This window comes from Grammomys surdaster, unplaced genomic scaffold (assembly GCF_004785775.1).
Source record: "Grammomys surdaster isolate TR1022 unplaced genomic scaffold, NIH_TR_1.0 125767, whole genome shotgun sequence".
NCBI lineage: Eukaryota > Metazoa > Chordata > Mammalia > Rodentia > Muridae > Grammomys > Grammomys surdaster.
Window position 1 is genome coordinate 425,968 of NW_021620598.1, and position 9,984 is coordinate 435,951.

The following is a 9,984-nucleotide window of genomic DNA, read 5'->3' on the forward strand; positions in this document are numbered from 1 at the left end:
TCTGTATACATTGGGTTATTGCCCCGCCAGACCCCCCCCTGTGGCCAGGAAGAGTTTTTTCACTCCCAGCCCCTCCCCCCCCCCCCCCCACATACCTCATTTCTTCTACCATTTAAACCTAAAGCTCGGCAGTAACCAAGGAGGAACTGGGAGTGACTAGACCTCTATTTCCATGTGCTCACACCGAATGAACCAGCTTTCCCCATTCCTCCTCTCAGCTGTGTGCTGGGACAGGTGGCCTTGTTCAATCTGATGGGATTGCTATGCTCAGAGCCCTGGTTTTTGCCCTAAAAACTATAGCTACCAGGCCAAGGAGATGGCTGAGCAGATTAAGGCAACTGCTGGTCACTGTAACGACCTGGAGTTCGATTCCCAGAACCCACAGTGGAAGGAGCAAAGCTGTCTTGATCTTCACATGCGCTGTGGGCTTCGGATGTGCTGAAAGATGCCAGAACTTTTAGAAGTCTTGCTAGAGCTACTCATGGTATCAGCTAAAATGGAGCAGAGCTACGAGGAGGGAGAGACAAAAGGCATCTCTCTTTGTTCACAGAAGAGAAACAATGCTACTCAGAGGGGCCTAGAGCTTTTATCATCACATCCAAGCATAAGCCAGCCAGGATGGCTACAGGCACCTGTGATCCCAGGACTTTGGAGATGGAGACTGGGATATCTTGAGTTCAAGGCCAGCCTGGGCTACAGAGCAAGACCCTATACAAAAATGAAACCTGAGAGATGGGCCAGAGAGGTGACTCAGTTTGGTTCAATCTACTTGCTGTTCTTGCAGACGACCCAGGTTCAACCCCCGGCACCAACATGGTGGCTCACAACCACCTGTAAATCCAGTTCCAGGAGATCGGATGCCCTCTTCTGACCTCCTCAGGAACAGGCATGCATATGGTTTGCATATATACTTCAGGTAAAACACTCACGTGTGATGGTCAAAGGAAAACTTTAATGGGTTAAGGGCCTGGAACTCAACTCAGGCTACCAGTGAGGCCTGCATGCCAGGTACTTCTATTCACTAGCATCTTGCTGGCTCAGGCCAGTTTTGTTTTGATTTGATTTTTTTTATTTTTTGAGTCAGGGTCTCACTATTCTGGCTGACAGGAACTCAGAGAGCTCCCTGCTCCTTCTTCCCTACTGTGTACCAGCTGGCTCAGCAGAACTATAGTTTTGATATGCTTTATAGGTTTCTTCTTTATTTTATGTGTCTGAGGGGTTTGCCTGCATGTATGTCCTTACATTGTGTGCATGCCTTTTACTTGAAGAGGGCCTCAGATCCCCTGGAATTGTAGTTATGGATCTTTGAGAGGCGTGTTGGTGCCAGGAACTGGACCCAGGTCTTCTGCAAGAACAGCCAGTGCTTTTAAACACTAAGCCATCTCTCCAGCCTCTAGTTATTAAGAAGCAAAGTCCTTTTAGGATGGTTAAAGAATTTTCCTCACCCATCACATGACAGAGAAGACTGGAGACATCTGGCTCATGAGTAAACAGGATAAAGTCACTTAGCTTTTTCTCCCCCACCCCTGCTCTGAAACAGTTTGGCCCCAATTTTATATTTGAACTCACATATCTTTAGAAGAAGCAAAGAAGAATTTTAAAAGTTACCTTATTCATTCACTTGTTTTATTCTGTGTGTGGTCGTGGCGGTGGGGTACATGCACCATGGCATACTCCTGGGGGGGGGGGTGTCAAAGGACAACCAGCGGGAGTCAGTTCTCTCAGTCCACCATGTGGGGCCTGGGGATTGAACCTAGGTCGTCAGGCTCAGGGCAAGTACTTTTAAACATTAAGCCATCTGACAAACCCTGTCTTGTAGCCAAGAGACAAGCTGGGCATGGTGGCAGATGCCTATTAACCCCAGCACGGGGAGGTGGAGGCAGGAAAAAAAAATCAGGAATTTAAGGCCAGGCTGCATACTGAATTCCAGTAGACCCTGTCACAAAGGATGGAAGAAGGGATAGGATGGGACGGGGTGATGGACAGCTTAACTCTTCAGAGGAAAGGCCAGCAAGCGGTGGGCACGCCCTTAATTCCAGCACTCAGGAGGCAGCGGTAGGGGGATCTCTGAGTTCCAGACTAGCCTAGTCTACAGAGAATTCCAGGACAACCAGGGCTAAATGGAGAAACCCTGTCTCAAACAAAACAAAAACAAAGAGCGAGTGTTCTTAACTGCTGTTCCCTCTCTCCAGCTCCCTCTCCCAATCTTTAGGAAGTTTCGAAGATAAACAGAAAAACATGTGTATTCATTCGAACATACGATGATCCTCCAAGCCAAACTGCTGCCTCTCTGAGAAGTTCTGCTGGGCCTGCCCATCCCCACCCCCCAAAATGGGCAAAGGACAATTTGAACACACACAAAATATGACCCTTTAGTAATTATGCAGGATCAAGGACAGTTCTTTGTTGTTGTATTTGAGACAGTGTCTCCAGGTGCCTTGTTGGCGTCCACCTCACTATGTAGCCAAGGAAGAGATTGAACCTCAGACCCTCCTGCCTCCACCTCCTGAGTGTGAGGGTGCACCACCATACCAGTTTCGCCAAACCCAGAGCTCCACGCATGTTCCCCAGGCAACTGACCAGCTAAGCCACATCCCCAGCTCCCGAGGACATTGTTCAATGGAGGAGAAAGAAAACGGACACATTCAGAAAACATCTCTCACCGCCTTAGATCGGCAAAACCCCAAACACTGGCTTTTAGAAAAAGGCTGGAGGTTAAGTATGCATCTTGTATGGTATATAGTTAACGTTTCTACTGCTGCAATGAAACACATGACCAAAAAAGCAAGTTGGGGGGAGGAAATGGTTTATTTGGCTTACACTTCCACATTATTGTTCATTAAAGGAAATCAGGACAGGAACCTAGAGGCAGGGTTAGGGTCCATGAGAGCTGCTGCTTACTGGCTTGCTGTAAATGGCTTGCTCAGCCTGCTTTCTTATAGAATCCAGGACCACCAGCCTAGGGCTGAGTCCTCCCCCACTGACCACTAATTAAGAAAATAACTTACAGGCCGGGTGGTGGTGGTACACGCCTTTAATTCCAGCACTTGGGAGGCAGGCGCATTTCTGAGTTTGAGGCCAGCCTGGTCTACAGAGTGAGTTCCAGGACAGCCAGGGCTCCACAGAGAAACCCTGTCTCTAAAAACCAAAAACCAAAAAAGAAAGAAAGAAACTTACAGCGGAATCTTACGGAGGCATTTTCTCAGTTGAGGTTCCTTCTTCTCTGATGACTCTAGCTTGTGTCAGGTCATAAAACCAGATTGATAATAACAGGCAGCTAGGCAGGGAAATGGCTCATCAGGTAAAAGTACTTGCTCTTAAAGTCATGAAAGCAGCCTGAATTAAATCCTTGATTCCATAGTGGAAGAATCAACTCTGGCTTCGTCATCTGACCCATGCATACACACACACACACACACACGCCATACTCACTCATATGCAACAATAATTTTTAAAATATAAGTACACAGAAAGGTGTGTTACCTTTGTACATTTGTAGCATGCATAAATGCAAACAAGGACATTATAGTGCCTAGGTATGGTTGAGGAGAAGGTTTTTATTGTAGATATGAGAATACAGTTAGAGGCATCTGGCGGAGTCCAGACTGAATGGGGGGGGTGAGATGAGGGAAAGCGGGCGCGCGGGGGGGGGGCAGTGGGCTAAATGAGAAGCTGAGGACCAAGAGAGGAGCAGAGCCTGAGTTTTGTCTCAAAAGGACAGCTGCGAGTCTGGCCCCTTGTGGGGCTGCCACCAGGGACCTTTGGGAAGGAGCACTGAACGCTAACACCTGGATACACGAGATGTCTATGGAGGCTACATGCAAATACTGTGCTATCTCATAGAAGCCACTTTAGTGTTCTGGGATTCTAGAGCAATGCCTCATGGGTAGCTAAGGATGAGTCTGTGAAGTGAAGCCCCCGTGTTAATGTATCCACCCCCCATCTCCAGAGCATCACTGCTTCCTGTTGGTGAAAGTTGCCGCCTGCCTTACTCCTATTTCCCACTTCGATGCCAGAAGTGGTTTCCACTTTCGGACTTCCTGAAACACCATGGCAAATGGATCCCACTTAGATCCTTGTACTTAACATCTTTTTAAAAAAAAATCTGTAATTACTCCCATACGGTGAGCTCCTGGAAAGGAGAGTTCTGGGTCAAAGGTAAATGACACATGACAGCCTCTTCTCCCACCTGCCTGCCCACACCCTCACAGGGACCCTCCGGGGCACCAGGGCTGTGTTCCACACTGATGCCATTTTATGTTGTGCTCTTCAGCCTGTGAGGTATTTTTCTCGGGTAAGAAGTCTTTTATCCCCCAGAGGTTAAATACAAGAATCTTGGAAGAAGTGAGTAGAAGAATGGTCACCAGAAGTTAGGGAGGGGGAGGAGGGGAAGACCCTCTGATTGCTTCAGACACCAGACTCAGTTAGGTGTCCTGACCACAGCCAGAAACTAGGGTCTGGCATAGAGAGGTTGTTTGATGACATTCAAATGCTAATTGCTCTGCCAGCTTGTATTCAGGTAGCAAACTGACCGCTGAACATACAGATACTGCCCCTCAATCCAATTTGTTTTTTTTTTGGGGGGGGGCTAAGACCTGTCTGTGTAGCCCTGGCTGTTCTAGAACTAGCTCTGTAGACCAGGCTGGCCTCAAACTCAGCAATCCACTTGCCTCTGCCTCCCAAGAGGCATTAAAGGTTCGAGCCACTACACTGGGTTCAATTTGTAATCTTTTTTTAAATAAGTTTATTTTAAAGATGTATTTATTATTTATGTGAGTACACTGTCGCTGTCTTCAGACACACCAAAAGAGGGCATCAGATCTCATTACAGATGGTTGTGACCTGACACGTGGTTGCTGGGAATTGAACTCAGGACCTCTAAGAAGAACAGTCAGCGCTCTTAACCGCGGAGCCATCTGTCCAGACCCTCAATTTGTAATCTTAAAAAGAACAGAAACCTAGGCACAGCTGGGAAGTGGGAATGCTGGGTGGGGTTCAAACATCATTTACCAGTTGAAAGGGGTCAACCTCCCGCGACTGCCCTGGAATAGCGGTTCAGTGTTACTGTGATGAAGAAAGGCTGGATCCTCAGTTTTGTCTCAAAAGGACAGCTGAGAGTCTGGTCCCTTGTGGGCCTGCCACCAGGGCCCTTCCGGAAGGAACAATGAACGCTAACACCTGGGTAGGTGTTCTTAAGCGCCCCCATCTCTGTCCTGCCCTCTCCCCCCCCCCCCGCGCCCCTCCCCCGCTATCCACACTGACTTTAAACTCTTCTTACTCTTTCTGCCGGTAGGTGTGAGCCACCACACCTGCTTTGGAACAATGTCTTCGGCCCTTTTATTGTTTTCCCATCTCCAGCTTGCTTAGCGCTCTTTGTTCCCCAAGCTTCCCGTTCGCCAGTTTACTCTGGGAGGTGTGGCCTCAGAGGCTGTGTTGTTAGACGGAGGGAGCTTGTGGGAGAACCAGGGCCCAGGGGAGAGCTACAGACTCAAGGGTGTACAGACCCTGGAATGGAAGGAAAGACCGGTCTCCTAGCTCTCCGGATATGGCTCCACCCAGATGGAAATGAAGGTCCCCTGGGAAAGAGAATTGGGCACTCCCTTACCGGAACGGTTGGGCTCCATTTCTGAGATTTACCAGACAGAAAGCTCAGAAGGGAAACAACCACCTGCGAGTATTTCTCCATTTCTATAGTTTCAGGTTTTTTTTTGTTTTTTTTTTTTTTTTGTGGGGGGTGTCAACACCTGGTATCACACATGGGCGAGGACTCTAGCAGGAGGCTCAAACAGCCAGTCCAATCCCAGCAGAAGGCATACTAAGGGAGCTCCGAAGATCCTTCATCTGGGTGCAGAACCCTTGCTCTCTCCTGAGGCAGCCCATCTTCCCCAAAGGTGCTCTAAGCCAGTTCAAAGAGTGTTCTCTAAGCCCCTTTCTCCCAGTCCTTGCCATACCTCCCTCCCTAGTAGATTCACTCCTCCCAATTCCAGATTCCCTGAGGCCTCAGTCTACAGACCAGTCAGCCCCCTTCCTACCCCTGAGCCTCCTGCAGAGCCCCTTTTCTAGCTGTTTCCAATCAGCTTCTAAATGCAGCCAAGTCCCTCCATGCTCATACATGGAAATAAAGCAAAATTAAATTAAAAACCTGTTGTTCCTCAGGGCTAGGGGTGGAACCCAGTTTCTAGACTGCTAATATAAAAGAAGTCCTGGGTTTGATCCCCAGCACCCCATAAAACGGCCATGATGGTCTGTGTAGTCCCAGCATTCTGGAGGTGAGAGACTTGGACGTTTAAGTTGGAAAGTTTAAGGCTAGCCTTAAAGCTATATGGCATGTTAGAAACCAGCTTTGTGCTACATGAGACTCTGTCTTAAAATCAACAACAAACAAACAAAAACATGAAACAACAAACAAAACAACAATGTAAACAAACTAATAAAACTCAGCTCCTAGCCAGGCAGTGGTGGCGCATGCCTTTAATCCCAGCACTTGGGAGGCAGAAGCAGGCGGATTTCTGAGTTTGAGGCCAGCCTGGTCTACAGAGTGAGTTCCAGGACAGCCAGGACTACACAGAAAAACCCTGTTTCGAAAAACCAAACCAAAACAAAACCTCAGCTCCTGGGACTGGCTCAGCAGTTAAGAACACTTGGAGGATCCAGGTTCAATTCCCAGCAACCACATAGTGACTCTCAACTCCAGTTCCAGATCAGACACCCTCTTTGACCTCCAAGGACAGCAGGCATGGGTGGGATGCATATGTCAACTGGCAAAAATGCTCATTCATAGTAAAATAAATTCAAAACCAAACCAAATGACAAAAACAAAACACCACAGACATACAAACATATACATGTAAACTACAGTAAAGGAGACACACTTTGCCAAAGAGCAGCCAAGGGGCAAACCCCTTACTGGAGAGCTCAAACCCTCTGATAAACAGCACACAAACCTTTGCCAAAGACCAGGCAAAAGGCAAACCCCTCAATGAAGAGCTCACACACCTGTTAAACAGCGCACAAACTCTTAGCTGCTTGCTGTTTGACTCAGTGGTTCTGTTTCTAGGAAAATAGAAATACCCACAGCCTGAGGAAGTGTGCCCAGCCTAGGGGCTTCAGCACAGCCAGCTGGAGAAATGGCCTGACACACTGACCAGCTAATTCTTTTTCAGGAAAATCTAACCATTCATAAACTGTATGTGTTTATAATGATGTAACAGTATCAAGGTGGGCATGGTGACACAGGCCTTTTAGTGCCAGTACTCTGAAGGCAGAGACAAGCGGATCTCTGAGTTCCAGACCAGCCTGGTCTATACAGTATCCCAGGGCAGCCAGGGCTACACAGTGAGACCCTGTCTCAAAACAAAGGTTAACAGTATCTAAAAGAACCAAATGCATTATACAACAAAAACCAAGGCAGTTGAGGTGGTTCAGTACATAAAGCTATTACTTGGGGTTGTTGAAGGTCTGGACTGGGGCCCCCCTCTTCCACCTCCACCCCTAAGACCAGGCTATTTTGGAGTGATATGGTAGGTCTCAGTAGCTTTTAGAGATTCAACCAACCCTGTTCACACCCTGGGACATTCACCACTCCTCCAACGAGTGAACAACCTTTCTCTGTGACTAATCCTTGTCAACCTACACAGCTGCTGAGCCGTAATTGGTTCAAAGAAACAAAATAAACTCTACAGAATTTTCAAATAAGTCCCCCTCACACTGAGCTGACTAGGCAGGCAGGGACCAGCCCTTGAGGCACTGAAGAAGCGTTTTTTTTTTTTTTTTTTTCAAAACAAAACAAAACAAACAAACCGGGGAGGTCAGGGTTCTCTCTCTGCTTCCCAGTCCCTTTGCGTTTTGGTCTTTGGTTTGAGGACTTTCTTTTATGGGATTTCTGCTGCGGAAGGTCAGAAGCTGGGGTGGTGGTGGTGGTGCGGATGCAGTTGGTGGCGGACATCTCTGCTATATAGGAGTCCCTATTCTTTGGGAAGAGAGAGCAGAAAGGTCAGAGTCGGGGAGGGGGGCTGCGGGGGAGCAGGAGGGTGTCACTTCGGAACCGTGTGGGGTTGCAGCAGTTGGATTACTGTGGATGTGAGAGAGTAGAGATGGAAACGAGACTTAATCTCCAGCGGGCTAGAGGCTCAGTGGAATCTGCCAAGGAGATGAAAAGAACTTCTAGACCCAATGACATGCGAAGACACTGGGGCAAGGGGGCTCGCCCTAACAGAGAAGAAGGGTGGATAGGATAGATCTCCCAGGCGCAGCCTTTTCCAATCCCAGTCGGCTTCCAATCACACCTCAATTGCTTTCATCTGAAAGGGAGGAGCGGGAGCGTGCTGATCCGGGACCGAGCGCAGGGTCCAGGGGCACCATGCTGGCTTTCCTTGCTCCCTAGCTTTTCCCAGACTAACCCCTCCACCTGAAGACCCTTCCCCGTGCGAGTCCTAAGCCGGAGCATCCGGAAAGCCCAGCGTCTACTCCCGGCCCGAAGCCCTCCCTGTAGCGCGCAGCATTCCATTCCTCTCCGGGACGCGCCCCGCCGCGACCTCCCGGGTCTCCTGCACGCCCAACGTCGCCAGGCAACGCTTTGGGTTCTGGACATAGGATCCCCAGTCGCCCCCTCCCCATGTGGACCTCGCCCTCCGAGGGTCGCCAGGGCTGCGGGAGGGAATTGTAGAATCCTCGCCGGCCCCAGACTAGCTCGCGCTGCGCGACGCTCAACTTCGGGGCGCAGCTCGGGTGCAGGCGGTGGCTGAGGGACCACGGCGCGGAACTGGTGCCCGCACAATTGTCACCTGTGGAACAGGTGATCAGGCGGGGACCCAGGTTCCTGGTGTCTTGCAGCTCACCTCCCTTTCTGGCCTGGAACAGGGGCGCCTCGGATCCCAACGAGATCCTCCTCTGCCCGCTGCCCTGTCCCTGAGATCCAGCTCCTGCGGCAGCGGGCGGCTACTGCGGCCCCGGAGGGCGGTGGCTTGAGCCCAGCGGACAGGAGCGCCGCCCCCCAGCCCTGGGCGGGGTCAGCCCGTCCTGCCCCTCGGGTCCCTCTCTGCCTGCAGCTAGTCCTGTCTAGGGGGGGCGCGACCTGAGTCATCAATAGCTACCAGCCAACAGGTGTGAGCAGCTTCCCGGGCACCCACGCCTCGCAGGTCACAATCCTATTCTAAACCTTCCCGGGACTCTCTCCAGCCTATTCTGCCCCAGAACTCTTAGCAATCTTCCTGCCTCAGCCTCCCAAGTCACTCCTCCAAGACAGGGATGAATCCCCTACCCATGGCTACATTTTCTCCAGGCTCAAAGCGGTTTGGTTAATTACATGAATGTTCTGCAGTTGAGAAGGGGCGACATCCGAGTCTTAACTTGAGTCAGCCTGATGCCACTGCCCGGCGTCTATTCCAAGTATTCCTCACTCCCTGCCTTGGCCTGCTGTGACCCAAGGAAGAGCGGGGCATGGTGTTCCTTAGTGGTAATTTCCCCGGCCAGCTCTCCTCTCGGGCTAGATGCCAACGTGCCCTCGCTGCCCGGCCCCCTTCATCTCTCTCACCAAACAAACCTGTGTCCAGGATGCTGAGAAAATGGAAACACCCTATCCCAACTCTGAGAACAGCCAGGATAAACAGGCTTGGAATAAGCGAATCTGTGGAAAATCCTCACCCCTCCACCCCCACTCCTGACAACTATTCAGCTCTTGGCTAAGTCCACCCTTTCCCATTTTCTAGGAGATCCCCAGCCTCCAGTCATTGATGATCCGGCCCCTCTTGCCTCTTCCCAGGCCGTTCTCATTAGCACCCATCGCTCCCAGGTTTGATTTTTGGTTTGGCTTTGTCAGACTGCTTCTTTCTTGTAAACCACAGTGGCCTCAAACTTGTGACAGTCCCCTGGCTTCCGCCTCCCAAATGCTGGGATAACAGAGTTTGCTCATCTTAAAACTCAAACAAGGAGCCCTGCCGGCTGTGATGGTGCATTTCCTTTCAATCCTGCCCTCGGGAGGCAGAG

General features: G+C 50.1%; 1 protein-coding gene across 4 annotated transcripts in view; it reads right to left on the reverse strand.

The window, feature by feature from the left end:
* The window catches only part of A4galt (alpha 1,4-galactosyltransferase (P blood group)), a 23,826-nt gene extending 14,889 nt beyond the window's left edge, over positions 1 to 8,937 (reverse strand). For 2 of the 4 annotated variants that reach the window (XM_028788747.1, XM_028788749.1), the window contains exon 1: positions 8,838 to 8,937. The gene's annotated coding sequence lies outside the window, so the exon portion shown is untranslated. Of the gene's footprint in view, positions 1 to 7,267; positions 7,970 to 8,837 lie in introns of those variants that run through there. The other 2 variants (XR_003714077.1, XM_028788750.1) reach the window with 2 other exon arrangements.
* Between the last annotated feature and the right edge of the window lie 1,047 nt (positions 8,938 to 9,984).